The following is a 15,899-nucleotide window of genomic DNA, read 5'->3' as shown; positions in this document are numbered from 1 at the left end:
TCTTTTACCTAAGAACCTGTCCCTGCCATGAGACCTCTGGACTCCTAGAAATATTACCTAGCTGTCAGGTTATTGATTTTTTGTGGGTTTTTCCCTCACTCTCTGGCATACATGCTTTAATTATGTATGTGTAGTAATAACAATGTTCTGTTCTCTAAATCTAATCATAATGATATCATCTATATAATAAAAGAACATGTTATTCTATGCATTGGAGAAATTATCAAGATCCCTGGGGACTAGATTATGGAACAGGATGGTGAGTAGATGCAGTCCTGGAGAAGAACAGTGAAAATGTCTGAGGGTACAAAATTCTGGAAAAAATGGAATGAAAATATGAGGTTATTATGACTAAAAAAATTAAACCCAAGCAAAGCTTTTTTTTTTCTTTTTTCAAAGCATACATTTCCATAAATTTTTTAATTATCCCTGCATTTCTGGTCTTTCCACCTGGAAGCAAACTACTTTTGATGATATTCAATAATGAATACAGAGAGGAAGAAATCATACAAGGAAGAATGTAAAAATCAGAATCTGAATACTAGGTGGAATAGGTTGCCTTGATTTGCTCAAACAATGAAATCGCACTGGAAAAAAAGCAAATGAGGACTGCAGTTGGAGTCATCATGAGGTCAATTTTGTGATAAGCCACTGTTGTACTCTAAGGTCCTTCTTTCTTCTCCACCAGCCACAAAGATGTGTTGAAATGTTGAAATAGGATGGAAGAGGAATTGCAACACCTGCATCTCTCAAGGTTCCCGTGCTGGCTCACTGATTTAGTTCTTTCATCCAAAACTAGGATGTTGCTTTTGATTTACTGTTTTGAAGTTAGAGGAAGTTCTAGATTCTCCTTTTTCCTCCCTCTATCTTAAGAAATCTCATTTTACAGATCAGATAATGAATGGGGAAATTATCTGTTTGTTGAATAAGTCTATCTCAACTTAAAATTCCAGATCTGGGGGAATTTCAAGCTTTTAGTTAATTTTCTTCCAAGTTCTCCAAAGCATTTGGAGGCAATTAATTCACACAGTAAAATACTTCTTTTTAAAGATTTATTTATTTACTTGAAAGTCAGAGTTACACGGAGAGAGAAGGAGAGAGACAGAGACAGAGTCTTCCATCCGCTGATTCACTCCCCAGTAGGCTGTAATGGCCTGAGCTGCGCCAATCCTAAGCCAGGAGCCAGGAGCCTCCGCTGGGTTTCCCACGCAGGTGCAGGGGCCCAGGGTCCCAAGGACTTGGACAATCTTCTACTGCTTTCCTAGGCCCTAGCAGAGAGCTGGATCAGATGTGGAGCAGCCGGGATTCAAACTGGTGCCCATATGGAATGCCGGCTTTACCTGCTATGCCACAGTGCCAGCCCCTAAAATATTTTTTTGAAAAGATTTATTTATTTAGTTATTTGGAAGTCAGAGTTACATAGAGAGGAGAGAGGAGAGAGAGAGAGGTTTTCTATTTGCTGGTTCACTCCCTGATTGGCCGCAATGGCTGGAGCTATGCCGATCCAGAGACAGGAGCTTCCTCCGTGTCTCCCATGCAGGTGCAGAGGCCCAAGCACTTGAGCCATCTTCCACTTCTTTCCCAGGCCATAGCAGAGAGCTGGATAGGAAGTGGAGCAGCCAGGACTCAAACTGGTGCCCATAAGGGATGCCAGCACCATAGGAGGCAGGTGGCTCTCCCTGCTATGCCATAGCGCTAGCCCCAGTAAAATACTTTTAATAAAATGTTTATGGCAACAATTACTTAGTCACACAAATATTCAGGGCACATAATCTTTAGTACGATTAATTTATTACTGAAGAATATCAGGTATTTTTTAAAAATAACTCTTTTGTCACTAGTATTAGTATCTAGGATTAGCATTTGGTGTCCTACTTACTGCTGTAAAGGATATTGATGTCTTTAATCAGATCAGAGAAATGACTTCAGAAAACATAAAACAAATTCAGAGAACACATCATTAAAGATCTGTTTTTCTGAAATTACTTACAGTAACAAATTATATATCATTGAAGGTTAAATTACAAAAGCAGAATTACGAAAATGCTTTTGGCTTTATGGGTGAACGGTTAGATGGATTTTTTGTGCATATATATAAATATATATATATATGGATATACATTCACCAATATCTATATCCATGTATGTATACTTACCGTGGATACTTATCTACACGTGTACACATGCATGTATATACAAATATAAGGATTTATTATAGGGATTTAACACTGTGCACTTGTGAAAGCTGGTTACACAACTCATGCAAAGTCGTGGCTAGTGTTGAGACTTAAAGTCAGTAAGGAAGGCAATGGAACATAGAATATGCACATGAAGTGCCAGTAGTTAGAACCACTGGGAATGTCAAGGTTGAACTGGACCCTCTGAATATCTCACTGTTTCCTAAGTTCTAATATTGAGGATATTCTTCAAAAGAAGCTGGCTGGTAACTTTTATCACAGCAAAAATAATATAAAAATAAATAAATAAATAAATAAATGCACCCAGCTGATGAGAACATGGTACTGAAGGAGGAAATTCAGCAGAAAATTGAGATTCTGTAGGCGCAACTGTTGGCTCACAACACTAAAGTGAGCCTGCTGAGTTACAGGTCCTACAGGTCCCAGGTGTGTCAGGTGCACCAGGATCCTGGGCTCTGCGCTGACCTGTTAAGATGTCTGCTGCTTCACTGCTGTATTCTCATCCTTATACAAAGTATTTGACTAACCTAAGCAGGAATCATACATAGAAGGGAATTCTGGAAATGCAGTTCTGATTTAGATAAGTTGACACACTACAAATCCTCTACATCATTGCCAAAATCAATTTTAAAGCCATTTAAAATATCAGTATATTGTATTCCAAAGATCCTAATTCAATGAAGGACCTGGAAAGCTGTGCTTTTACAAACATCCCTACAGGCCCTGATGCCAAGCCAGGTTTAATATTCACTGCCAGAGATGGGGCCTTCCTTGAATATCCATAGCAGAATAAAGTGGGAATTGTTTTGTTCTAACTACTTAGCACTTTGCCTTGGCATATAAACACTTTATGAGTAAGAAAATACATAAATATATAATTACCATTAACTATTTTTCAATGCACAGACATTTTACTTTAAAGCAGTTAATGTCCTTGACGACTTCTCTGTACAGAACATTAGGACATTTTAGGCAATCAATGGCTTTGATAAAAGAAAAATAAAAAGACTGGGGATGGCATTTGTCACAGCAGTGAAGACACTATTTGGGATGCTCACATCATGTATCAAAGTACCTCGGTTTCATTCCCACTTCTGCTTTTCATCCTGCTTCCTATTAAATGTGCATCCTGGGAGGCAGCAGATGATGACCCAGGTAATTGGGATGCTGCCACCTACAGAGGACTCCTCACTTGTGTTCCTGGTTCCTGGTATCAGTATGGACCAGTCTTGACTATTGCAGGTATTTGGTGAGTGGACCAGTGGATGAAAATGCTCTCTGTCTCCATCTGTGAATCTGTCTGTCTTTCCATCTTCCTGCCTCTAAAATCAATAAAATTCTCGCCAATAGAATGCAACAACACATCAGAAAGATCATCCACCCAGACCAAGTGGGATTTATCCCTGGTATGCAGGGATGGTTTAATGTGCGCAAGACAATCAATGTGATACACCACATTAACAGACTGCAGAAGAAAAACCATATGATTATCTCAATAGACGCCGAGAAAGCATTTGATAAAATACAACACCCGTTCATGATGAAAACTCTAAGCAAACTGGGTTTGGAAGGAACATTCCTCAATACAATCAAAGCAATCTATGAAAAACCCACAGCCAACATCCTATTGAATGGGGAAAAGTTGGAAGCATTTCCACTGAGATCTGGGACCAGACAGGGATGTCCACTCTCACCACTGCTATTCAATATAGTTCTGGAGGTTCTAGCCAGAGCTATTAGGCAAGAAAAAGAAATTAAAGGGATACAAATTGGGAAGGAAGAACTCAAACTATCCCTCTTTGCAGATGACATGATTCTTTATTTAGGGGACCCAAAGAACTCTACTAAAAGACTATTGGAACTCATAGAAGAGTTTGGCAAAGTAGCAGGGTATAAAATCAATGCACAAAAATCAACAGCCTTTGTATACACAGACAATGCCCTTGCTGAGGAAGAACTTCTAAGATCAATCCCATTCACAATAGCTACAAAAACAGTCAAATACCTTGGAATAAACTTAACCAAGGACGTTAAAATCTCTACGATGAAAATTACAAAACCTTAAGGAAAGAAATAGAAGAGGATACCAAAAAATGGAAAAATCTTCCATGCTCATGGATTGGAAGATTCAATATCATCAAAATGTCCATTCTCCCAAAAGCAATTTATACATTCAATGCAATACCTATCAAGATACCGAAGACCTTCTTCTCAAATCTGGAAAAAATGGTGCTGAAATTCATATGGAGGCACAAGAGACCTCGAATAGCTAAAGCAATCTTGTACAACAAAAACAAAGCCGGAGGCATCACAATACCAGACTTCAGGACATACTACAGGGCAGTTGTAATCAAAACAGCATGGTACTGGTACAGAAACAGATGGATAGACCAAGGGAACAGAATTGAAACACCAGAAATCAACCCAAACATCTACAGCCAACTTATATTTGATCAAGGATCTAAAGCTAATTCCTGGAGCAAGGACAGTCTATTCAATAAATGGTGCTGGGAAAATTGGATTTCCACGTGCAGAATCATGAAGCAAGACCCCTACCTTTCACCTTACACAAAAATCCACTCAACATGGATTAAAGACCTAAATCTACGACCTGACACCATCAAGTTACTAGAGAACATTGGAGAAACCCTTCAAGATATTGGCACAGGCAAAGAGTTTCTGGAAAAGACCCGGGAGGCACAGGCAGTCAAAGCCAAAATCAACTATTGGGATTGCATCAAATTGAGAAGTTTCTGTACTGCAAAAGAAACAGTCAGGAGAGTGAAGAGACAACCGACAGAATGGGAAAAAATATTTGCAAACTATGGAACAGATAAAGGGTTAATAACCAGAATCTACAAAGAGATCAAGAAACTCCACAAAAACAAAACCAACAACCCACTTAAGAGATGGGCCAAGGACCTCAATAGACATCTTTCAAAAGTGGAAATCCAAATGGCCAACAGGCACATGAAAAAGTGTTCAAGGTCATTAGCAATCAGGGAAATGCAAATCAAAACCACAATGAGGTTTCACCTCACCCCGGTGAGAATGGCTCACATGCAGAAATCTACCAACAACAGATGCTGGCAAGGATGTGGGGAAAAAGGAACACTAACCCACTGTTGGTGGGAATGCAAACTGGTCAAGCCACTATGGAAGTCAGTCTGGAGATTCCTCAGAAACCTGAAGATAACCCTACCGTTTGACCCAGCCATCCCACTCCTTGGAATTTACCTAAAGGAATTTAAATTGGCAAACAAAAAAGCGGTCTGCACCCTAATGTTTATTGCAGCTCAATTCACAATAGCTAAGACCTGGAACCAACCTAAATGCCCATCAACGGTAGACTGGATAAAGAAATTATGGGATATGTACTCTTAGAATACTATAAAGCAGTAAGAAATAACGAAATCCAGTCATTTGCAACAAAATGGAGGAATCTGGAACACATCATGCTGAGTGAAATAAGCCAATCCCAAAGGGACAAATACCATATGTTCTCCCTGATCGGTGACAACTGACTGAACACCAAAAAGGAAACCTGTTGAAGTGAAATGGACACTATGGGAAATGGTGACTTGATCAGCATAGCCCTGACTGTTAATGAACAACTTAATACATTATCCCTCTTAGTAGTTTTTTTGTCTGTTCTACTTAATATGACTGGTTTAATTCTGTAATTAATACACAGTTATTCTTAAGTGTTGAAAATTAACGGAAATGTGATCCCTGTTAAACATAAGAGTGGGAATAAGAGAGGGAAGAGATGTATAATTTGGGACATGCTCAAGCTGACTTGCCCCAAATGGTAGAGTTAGAAACATACCAGGGGATTCCAATTCAATCCCATCAAGGTGGCATGTACCAATGCCATCTCACTAGTCCAAGTGATCAATTTCAGTTCACAATTGATCATAATGAAAGGACTAAGAGTCAAAGGGAGCACATAAACAAGTCTAGTACCTGCTAACACTAACTGATAGAATAAATAAAGGGGAGAGTGATCCAACATGGGAAGTGAGATACTCAGCAGACTCATAGAATGGCAGATGTCCTAAATAGCACTCTGGCCTCAGAATCAGCCCTAAAGGCATTCGGATCTGGCTGAAAAGCCCATGAGAGTATTTCAGGCATGGAAAGCCAAGACACTCTGGCAAAAGATCTCTGTGAGTGAGATCCCAGTGGAAAGAACAGGTCTTCAAAGAAGGAGGTACCTTTCTCTGAAGGGAGGAGAGAACCTCCACTTTGACTATGACCTTGTCTAAACAAGATAAGAGTCGGAGAACTCAGAGGGCTTCCATAGCCTTGGAAACTCATGACTGGAGCATAGGGAGATTACTGATGCCATAGACAGGAGTGTCAATTGGTAAAGTCAACAACAGGAGTCACTGTGCACTTGCTCCTCATGTAGGAACTCTGTCCTTAATGTGCTGTGCATTGAGATTTAATGCTATAACGAGTACTCAAACAATATATTTCACTTTGTGTTTCTATGGGGGTGCAAACTGTTGAAATCTTTACTTAATGCATACTAAACTGATCTTCTGTAAAAAAAAAAAAAAAAAAAAAAGAAATTATCAATTCCCAACTTGACTCTCACTGGGATTAAACATGACAATAGGTCTGATCTGATTTCATCATCATTTAAAAAAAATCATCTATTATTTTTCACTTTATGTTTCTGTGTGGGAGCAAACTGTTGAAATACTTACTTAATGTATACTAAGCTGATCTTCTGTATATTAAGATAATCAAAAATGAATCTTGATGTGAATGGAAGGGGAGAGGGAGTGGGAAAGGGGAGGGTTGTGGGTGGGAGGGACGGTATGTGGGGGAAGCCATTGTAATCCATAAGTCGTACTTTGGAAATTTATATTCATTAAATAAAAGTTAAAAAAAAGAAAATATTAGGATAATTTTGGGCAGATAGTAAAATAAAAGGTTGAGGGGTTGGTAAGAAAGCAGAAGACACATTCCATGTTTTAACATAGAAATCAATTGTTGGATGAATTAATTTGAACTATATGAAGTCACTTGATGGTCAAAGTGATCCAATTTGCCAATTTTACATGGTTTGAAATAATACAAAAATAATACATGTCCTTTTGGATTGCAATGAAAGTGATGGATGAATGGATGATGGTAAGTATGGAGACTTTCTCACACGAAGGTCTCTGACTATCCTGTGTGTGCATGCTCTGAAGGGCAGTGGAGTGATGGACATAGCACACACTTCAGAGTTAGAGATTTGAATCCTGAACATGTTATTCACCTTAGTCAAATCACTGATACCTCATTAAGTCAGCTTATTGACTTACAAAATGGGAATCATAATACCAGTCCCACACTTAGTGAAGATTATTAGACAACCACATGTAAAATTTCTAGAGCATAAAAAAAAGTCTTCAGAAAATGTTAGCCAGAGTCCCATAGACAAACTTGGCATTGGAAAGGGTTTTGACAGACACCTTGAAGAAATCTCCAGGAAAGCCTCTGCCATGCCTCCTCTTGCTCACCCCTTTCCTCCCTACCCCCACCCCCAGCACTGATGCATCCTCCCAACGGGCTCTCTCCTCACAGCTGTTTAGGGATTTCAAGTGCCAGGGAGCATGGCTGCTCACATATGTTTGAATTACATCCTTTCTATTAAAGCTTCTTGCTAGAAAATTAACAAGTCTGACTTCTTTAAGTTTCCAAGCATGTTGCATTTGGAATTAACTGCTGCGAAATGTCCATGGATAGCTGTTGATCATTTCTTTGGCACTATCATTATTTATGCAATTATTTATAGTACACAGATGAACAATTCATTTTCTGTAGCAATTGTAGAAATAGCTCGTGAAGATGAATAAGAACCCCTTGGGATTTTCCTAACATTTTTCTTTCCAAGTTGGGCAATTATGTACTACAAATGGGATTATTGTTTGGGGAAGAGACAGATGCCTGTACCCTCAGTGCAATACAATCTAGAAAGTTTAGCTTTTTTTTTTATCATATTACTTCACAGTTAATAAGCTTCTATATATGCATACTGTGTTTGCTACTACATAATGCTTGCATTTGAAAGTCTAAAGGAGGCTTTCTCATTCTGTTCTCTTGAATCTAAAAGGCCCACAAAAATATGGTGTTGACTCAAATCTACTTACCAATAATAATGACGTTAGCAGTTACTGAGAATACCGTCTGGATCAGACAGATTTCACACTACTGTTTTTCTTAACGTTTATGTATTATTCATTTTCATCTACTTGACAAAGCAGAGTGATGCACACACACACACACACACACACACACAGCAGCAGCAGCATGATGGAGGTTGGAGAGAGAGAGAGAGAGAGAGAGAGAGAGAGAGAGAGAAAGAGATTTTTCCAAATGCCTGCAGCAATTAGGGCTGGACCAGTTTGAAGCCTGGAGCCTAGAACTCCATCTGGGTATCCCACATGGGTGACAAGGTGCTCAAGCACTTGAACCATGATCTGGTGCCTACCAGGCTGAATCAGCAGAAATCTGGATTAGAAGTGAAATAGCGGGGGCCTGAGCGGTGGTGTAGTGGGCTAAGTCACTGCCTGTGGCACCAGCATCCCATATGGGTACTAGTTTGAGTCCTGGCTGCTCCTCTTCTGATGCAGCTCTCTGCTATGGCCTGGGAATATTGTGGAGGATGGCCCAAGTTCTTGGGCCTCTGCACCCACGTGGGAGACCCAGATGAGGCTCCTGGCTCCTGGCTTCGAATCAGCCCACCTCTGGCTATTGCAGCTATTTGGGGAGTGAACCATCATATGGAAGACCTTTTTTTTCTGTCCCTCTCTCTGTAACTCTATCTCTCAAATGAATAAATAATATATTAAAAAAATAGAAGTGAAGTAGCCAGAAATCAAACTGGCACTCATATATAGAATTCATGCATCCCAAGCTTTGGTTTAACCCAGTGTTATACACCCCTTTATACAACCTTTTATGTATTTTCTTTCGCACTCTCACAGTAGCACTACAAGGCAACCAGTCAGGATTGGAATTGCCAGGCTATTGAGCTTACTTATTTGCAAATGGAAAGAAAATAAAGAAAAGGGGATGAGCACTAGTGTGGTCACACCACAAGAAGACATGCACTGTCTTAGATGTGTTTACTATAGAGGAGAGAACATCTACTGTCCCTGGATGCATGGTGAAGTAAGATGAGCATTTCCAAGTATTTCCAGGGAATGTCATCTATTACGCTAATAAAAACATGGCTTGTGGATATTTCAATTTCTGACCACTAATGAATGCTAGGATCCATTCCATGTTTGCTGGAAAAACATGAACTAGCAGGACAGGAGGCAGGGGAACACTACATCCAAAGGACTGTGAAACGTTCCAGGAGGATAAGTCTTTCCAGCAAAAAATGATGTTTTACAATTGGACAATTTAGTGTGTACTTCTCGGAGAAACCATATCACAAACTAAAGTTCTGAATGTCTAGTTACAAGGCTGCCAGTCACTGTGATCAACTAATAGGGAAGGTATAACGGAGCAATACCACACTCCTAATGGACCTCAAATCTGCTTCATTTCAGCATGTCACTTGCAGGGTGGCAGGTATCTTTTTATTACAATGAGCATGGGGACTGAGTAAGGCTTAATCCAAACCCTGGCTTGTGTATAAAGAGCATGAAATCAAATCATATGATTCACTTCAAGAAAGAAATACATGAAACCAGAATGTCTCCCTTTAAAAGATACCTTACTTTAGTAAAAGAAAATTAAGCAATGGCTTAGAAATTTATGCATCTCAATTAAATGAACCAAGTTACCTCTAAAATATTTTAAATAGCTGGAGTATCATTATGTCACTGATCACATTTTGTTAAGATCTAAAATCACAAGGCAAATTGAATTTGCTAATGCTTTCTGTCAAAATTCATCAGTTGATTTCTTGAAAACCAAAGAACACAAAAGATAACATACTTTCAAATATGTATATGTATCTCTTTTATTTGCTTTAAAATATAACTTATAAACCATTTTGTGAAATATTTATGTTTATAAAATGTATTTTATTGTAGAAAACAATAATGGAAGGCTAACAGGACACAATGATAGTTCACAAGGATGCATATCATTATTTACATCAGATATAAATAAACTCAAATACATTTACCTAAGATGTCTACTTTTCTTTCTAAGCTATATCCTTTCCATTATATGCTAAGTATAACGCCAAAAGTTTCAAATTATCATCACAATTATTGTGTCTGTGCTGTAGCTCCTTATAACAAACTTCAGGGAAAGGAAATACAGTTCTTTTAATGATTGCTAAGTTTAAGTACAATAGAAATACAATATCTTCCAAGAATTTTCTAGAAAACCTGATCATTAACTTACCAGAAGTAGCTCTAAGAGTAAGATGTAGAAAGTAGAGATTTATGTGTAACGTCCTCAATGACTTCCTTTTAAGTAATTTGTCCTTATCGAGGGTGTTCAACAATTTTCATTTCACATTATTTTGTTTTTAACAAGACTTTGAGGCTTATTCATATAAATATAAAAAATTAAAAGAAGAAAGAAGTGTTAATTATAAGACATGATTTCCCCAAATTCTTTATTACTGTAATGTGAGTGTGCCTTGGAAATGGAGACATATCCTGGGTATACTAACAACTCTGTTTTCCTTTCTTAATATCATGAAAAGAAGTGGTTCTGCTTACAACTGATAGAATCTTGGACTTTTTAAGATATGCCAACCTGCTAACATCTCTGGACTTAATCCATAAAATTATAGCACATTATCAAGAGTATATTTTAACCCAGAAGAAGACTTTTAGAGATAAATCAGGCTAACCTGTCTGCATATAGCTATGGAAATTATAGTACAAAACTAGAGAAATTTTTGAACTCAAATGAAAAAAAAAATACTTGTTTTTCTTCACTCAGGCATGTGTTCATTTCGTAGGCATCTGTTCATTGACTACATCCCAAGTCAAAGCCACGTAAAATACACACATGCACGGGGGACTTAATGTCTTGGAGAAGAGTGAGACACACAATTACAATGAATCAGCAGAAACTAGTTTCACAGGCAATAGAACAAGAAAGAGAAAGTCATTCTTTGAAATGATCTACTGGTCTTATGCCCCTAAAATGTTTCAAAGTGGATAATTAGCTAAGAGTGATCCAACAAATTAGTAATACTTTTTTATAGTGTTTAGCTGATAAGGAGATGATTCAGAAAAACACTGTCAATTATTAATCAATATAAGTCAAAATGGATAATATTTCCGGAAATAGTCTGCCTTGATAGCTATCCAACTTGCTAATTTTGCCACCTCAAAAGAATTGCTTCTCTTATTTCCCAGTATTTTCATAACCAAGGTCATATAAGTTTCACTTCATATTACTAAACAAATTAGAGATGTATAATAAAGGTAGAAAATAAGTGAAACAATAATCAAGTGCAGCATTTTGGGAATATGCTTAGCTTTTTTAATTCATTAATTAAGGAATGTGCACCATTGAATTATAGTACTAGTCAGTTTGCCAAAATGGTTCATTAAAGTCCAAATTTTATTATATATTACATGCTTTATGCTTTTCACACAAACTTATTATACTGCTCACAGAAGGTGATCTCTGAAAGCACATTAGACTAATGTTCCTGAAATGCTGGCTAATGTAAGTTTTATTGGATTGCTGTAACCAAAAAAGGTCACCTAATGATTTGCTCTGATAATGATTTACTAAAAGGAAAATATATTAATGAGTTATTGTTAAATGTATGACCTTGAGATACCTTGTCCATTGTTGAGATTTATGAATACCTTATAAGCATTATCACAATAGAGAACAGGGAATTAAATAATCTTTCAATAGTTTATCATGTATGTTATCTGTGAAGTATTAGATATAGCAGTAACAGCTAGTACTTTTTGAGTACTTACCTATATCGCTTCTTGGCCTTTTGGCTAAGATCGCGTGTGGAGTACTTATGTGCCAAGTATGTGCTGAGCACTGTAATTCAGCACCACATTTCATCAACACACAAAAATTCATTTTGATTTTCAAATGAAGAATTTGGGACTTGGGTGGTCATGTGGGTTATCCAAAGTCATCCAGCAACTTGGTGGCAACATTCTGGTGTACACCCAGGCATCTGGATACACAGTTCTCACACTATACCATGTGCAAATTCATTGTGATTTATCAAGGGAATGTAAGCATTTATGAACAGGAATTCTATTGATGCTGTTTGGAGTTTTCCCTCTTGTCAACAACTTAAAAATCTCTACATTATATTTTGGAGCAGTGATATTGCCTGTCAAATAACTCATAGTTTAAACAGCCTACCAGCTCAAACAAATCTGATCATATGCAAACACACAAACACAAAAGTAAAATGATCTTATTCAAGGTGTGTATAGGTGAAGTATTTTTATTTTTTTCAATAGACCATGTAAGAGGAGTTGTTAGGTTTGAGGAAAGAGGTAGTACTGGAGGTGGAGAACTGAATGAATATTATTAATATTATTACCATCCTCTGAATACTCTGTACTATAAAATCAAAGCTCTGACAGTGAATGAAGCATCACATTTCATGTAATAATTTCAGAAATAGTACACATTTATATGATATGACATATACATATAAAAACGTGATAATAATATGAAGGTCACTATATATCCATTCATATGTGTATAAAAGTTTAGGATGTTCTCACTCAATTTAATATGCAATTGGCTAATTTGGGTTTACTCTTTCTCCCTTTTCTCTTCAGCAATTATTCTTTTCCCTCTAGGATTAATTTCATCCAAAGTCTTTTTTGACATCTAGTGTAGATTCCTTGTCTTGAGTACCTTCTTCTGGGAAGGTAAACATCATATCGGTTCTCTGATGCCTTGATCAGTCTCAAATACAAGCTCCTCTACTCATAATCTGACAAATTGTCACTTATTCTACTCACCTTCACATATACGGTTCCTCCTGTATCTGTTGCCTGGTTTATCTATTTCAACCTTCAAGCCACTTCTTCAATCACTAACTCTTAATGTCACAGCCACACCACCCTTAAATGGATAGATGATAAATGTCAGCTGTTCCTCATGCCCACTGAGGCTCATAATCCCATAAGGCTGTTTCAGGTTTAGTTCCTAGGCACATTGGAAAGCCACCTCCTCTTGCAGATACTGATATTGTGTATGAAGGAGACCTATAACTGCTTTGAATATGGAAAAGAGCATTACTATAGCATTCTAAGGAAATAAAAGGAGACTTCAGAATTCTTTATAACAGCATGTTTACAATTAACACACTATTTTAAAAGCACAGAACTATAGAATATGAAGGATGAAGGTTTTTCTCGTTTCGTGATGGGTACTCACTAATAAGCACATAAGAGTAATGCTAGGGGCTTGCAAGTTAAGTGTATGCATTCATGTATGCAGTACACTCACATCACAGACATGTATATGTGGTTTTCGTTTGTTTCTAAGCATTTATTTTCTACAACCAAGATGTGTATTAATAATTTTTTGTTGTTGTTGACAGGCAGAGTGGATAGTGAGAGAGAGAGACAGAGAGAAAGGTCTTCCTTTGCTGTTGGTTTACCCTCCAATGGCCGCTGCGGTCGGTGCGCTGCAGCCTGCGCACCGTGCTGATCCGATGGCAGGAGCCAGGTGCTTCTCCTGGTCTCCCATGGGGTGCAGGGCCCAAGCACTTGGGCCATCCTCCACTGCACTCCCTGGCCACAGCAGAGAGCTGGCCTGGAAGAGGGGCAACTGGGACAGAATCCGGCACCCTGACCAGGACTAGAACCCAGTGTGCCGGCGCCGCAAGGTAGAGGATTAGCCTAGTGAGCCACGATGTCAGCTCATGTATTAATAATTTAAAAAACCTGTTTAAGGTAAAGAAACTGATTCAAATGTACTAATGAGACTACATTCTTAGTTTTGACCACTACTCAGGATATTTTCATAATATATTTTATCTTTTAAGTATTTATAATATTAAATGTTTTATAGGAAATTTATAATAAAATTTCTTTATAAACATATTTGCTCATATTCTAAAATTTACATTTATTCAATATTAAACTTATATTATATTTATTTATCTATTTTGAGAGGTAGAGTTACAGACAGTGAGAAGAAGAGACAGAGAGAAAGGTTTTCCATCTACTGTTTCATTCCCCAGTGGCCACAATGGCCAGAGCTGCGCTGATCCAAAACCAAGAGCCAGGAGCTTCTTCCCAGTCTCCCATGCGGGTGCAGGGGCCCAAGGACTTGGGCCATCTTCTGCTGCTTTCCCAGGCCACAGCAGACAGCTGGATTGGAAGAGAAGCAGCCAGGCCAATATGGGATGCCAGCGCTGCAGGTGGAGGATTAACCTACTGCGTCACAGCGCTGGCCCTTTATTTTTATATTTTTGTATGATATTTTATGATTGCATTTCCTACTATTATTTGTCTTCTTGGTTTATACTTTATATCACATGGGAACTATAAGTTATCTTTAAAAATAGCACATTATCTGAGTATATTTGTAGGTGTGATACAACGTATACTATCTCTACTGTTTAATAAACTTTGGACCATTTTATATATAGGTTCAAATAGATAAATCTAGCAGCAGGTATGGGACAAACTGTATATCTGAAGTTGAATACAATAAATTATAACTCTGAAGATGATGAGGAGTGCTAATATTTGAGACTGGCTGAGGCAACAGATAGCTGAACTGATGTTTGCCTTCCCAGATGATAGTCAAGGCTGAGAAGCTACTATAGATTTCAAAAAAGAGTTTGAAAATAATTTATCCTAGAGAGAGAAGAATAAATGCTAAAAATTATGTTCCAATGGTTTTTGAAATTAATTGTCACAGGAAATGAGGAATCAGACCATTTCCATGTAGTTTTAGGTACTATTGTAATCTTTTTAAAAAATCCTTATTCAAATTCATCAATTTTGTTCTTCAAAATCCATCCTAGTTCTTAATATTTTTATTTAATTTTGCTTGAAAAGCTTAAGGAAAAATTCTTATTCCTTATTTCTGAAAAAATTCATCAATTTTGTCACACATACTTGCAAAGGCAAGATATAAAGAGAACTCCCCCAATGTTAATAGTTACTATATGTGAAAGGAGAGAATTGAGAGCATTCTACAATTTGAATGGAGTTCTAGATACATTTATATCACTAAGCTATAATCATAGCAAGTGAATATTATCCACCTGTGAAAATAGAACTTGTTTTCTAAGACAAAACATTTATATGTATGTACTTTTTGAAAAAAATAGCATGAAGCAGAATTTTCTGTGATTAACATATACTAGCACAACATTTATATATTTCCATTTTAAACTTGAGCTTGAGTATCCCATAAATGTATGATTTCCTTAATCATTCAAATATTTATTAAAAATTAACATTATATCCTTGTGCAGTATTAGCTGACAAAGAGATAGAGAAGATAAACCTGCTCTCGAAAATCTTCAAGTCCTCGGGCTGGCATTGTGGTGAAGCTGGTTAAGCCATTGCCTTTATTCCCTGCATCCCATGTGAGCACCAGTTTGAGTCATAGCTGCTCCACTGCCCAATCCAGTTCCCTCTTAATGGGCCTGAAGAAGCAGCAAAAAATGGCCCAAGTGGTTGGGCCTCTCAGTCCATGTTGGAGAGCAGGATGACACTCCTGACTCCAGGTTTTGGCCCGGTCCAGCCCTACCTGTTA

Source organism: Oryctolagus cuniculus, chromosome 1, assembly GCF_964237555.1.
Source record: "Oryctolagus cuniculus chromosome 1, mOryCun1.1, whole genome shotgun sequence".
NCBI lineage: Eukaryota > Metazoa > Chordata > Mammalia > Lagomorpha > Leporidae > Oryctolagus > Oryctolagus cuniculus.
Note: the sequence above shows the minus strand (reverse complement) of the source record.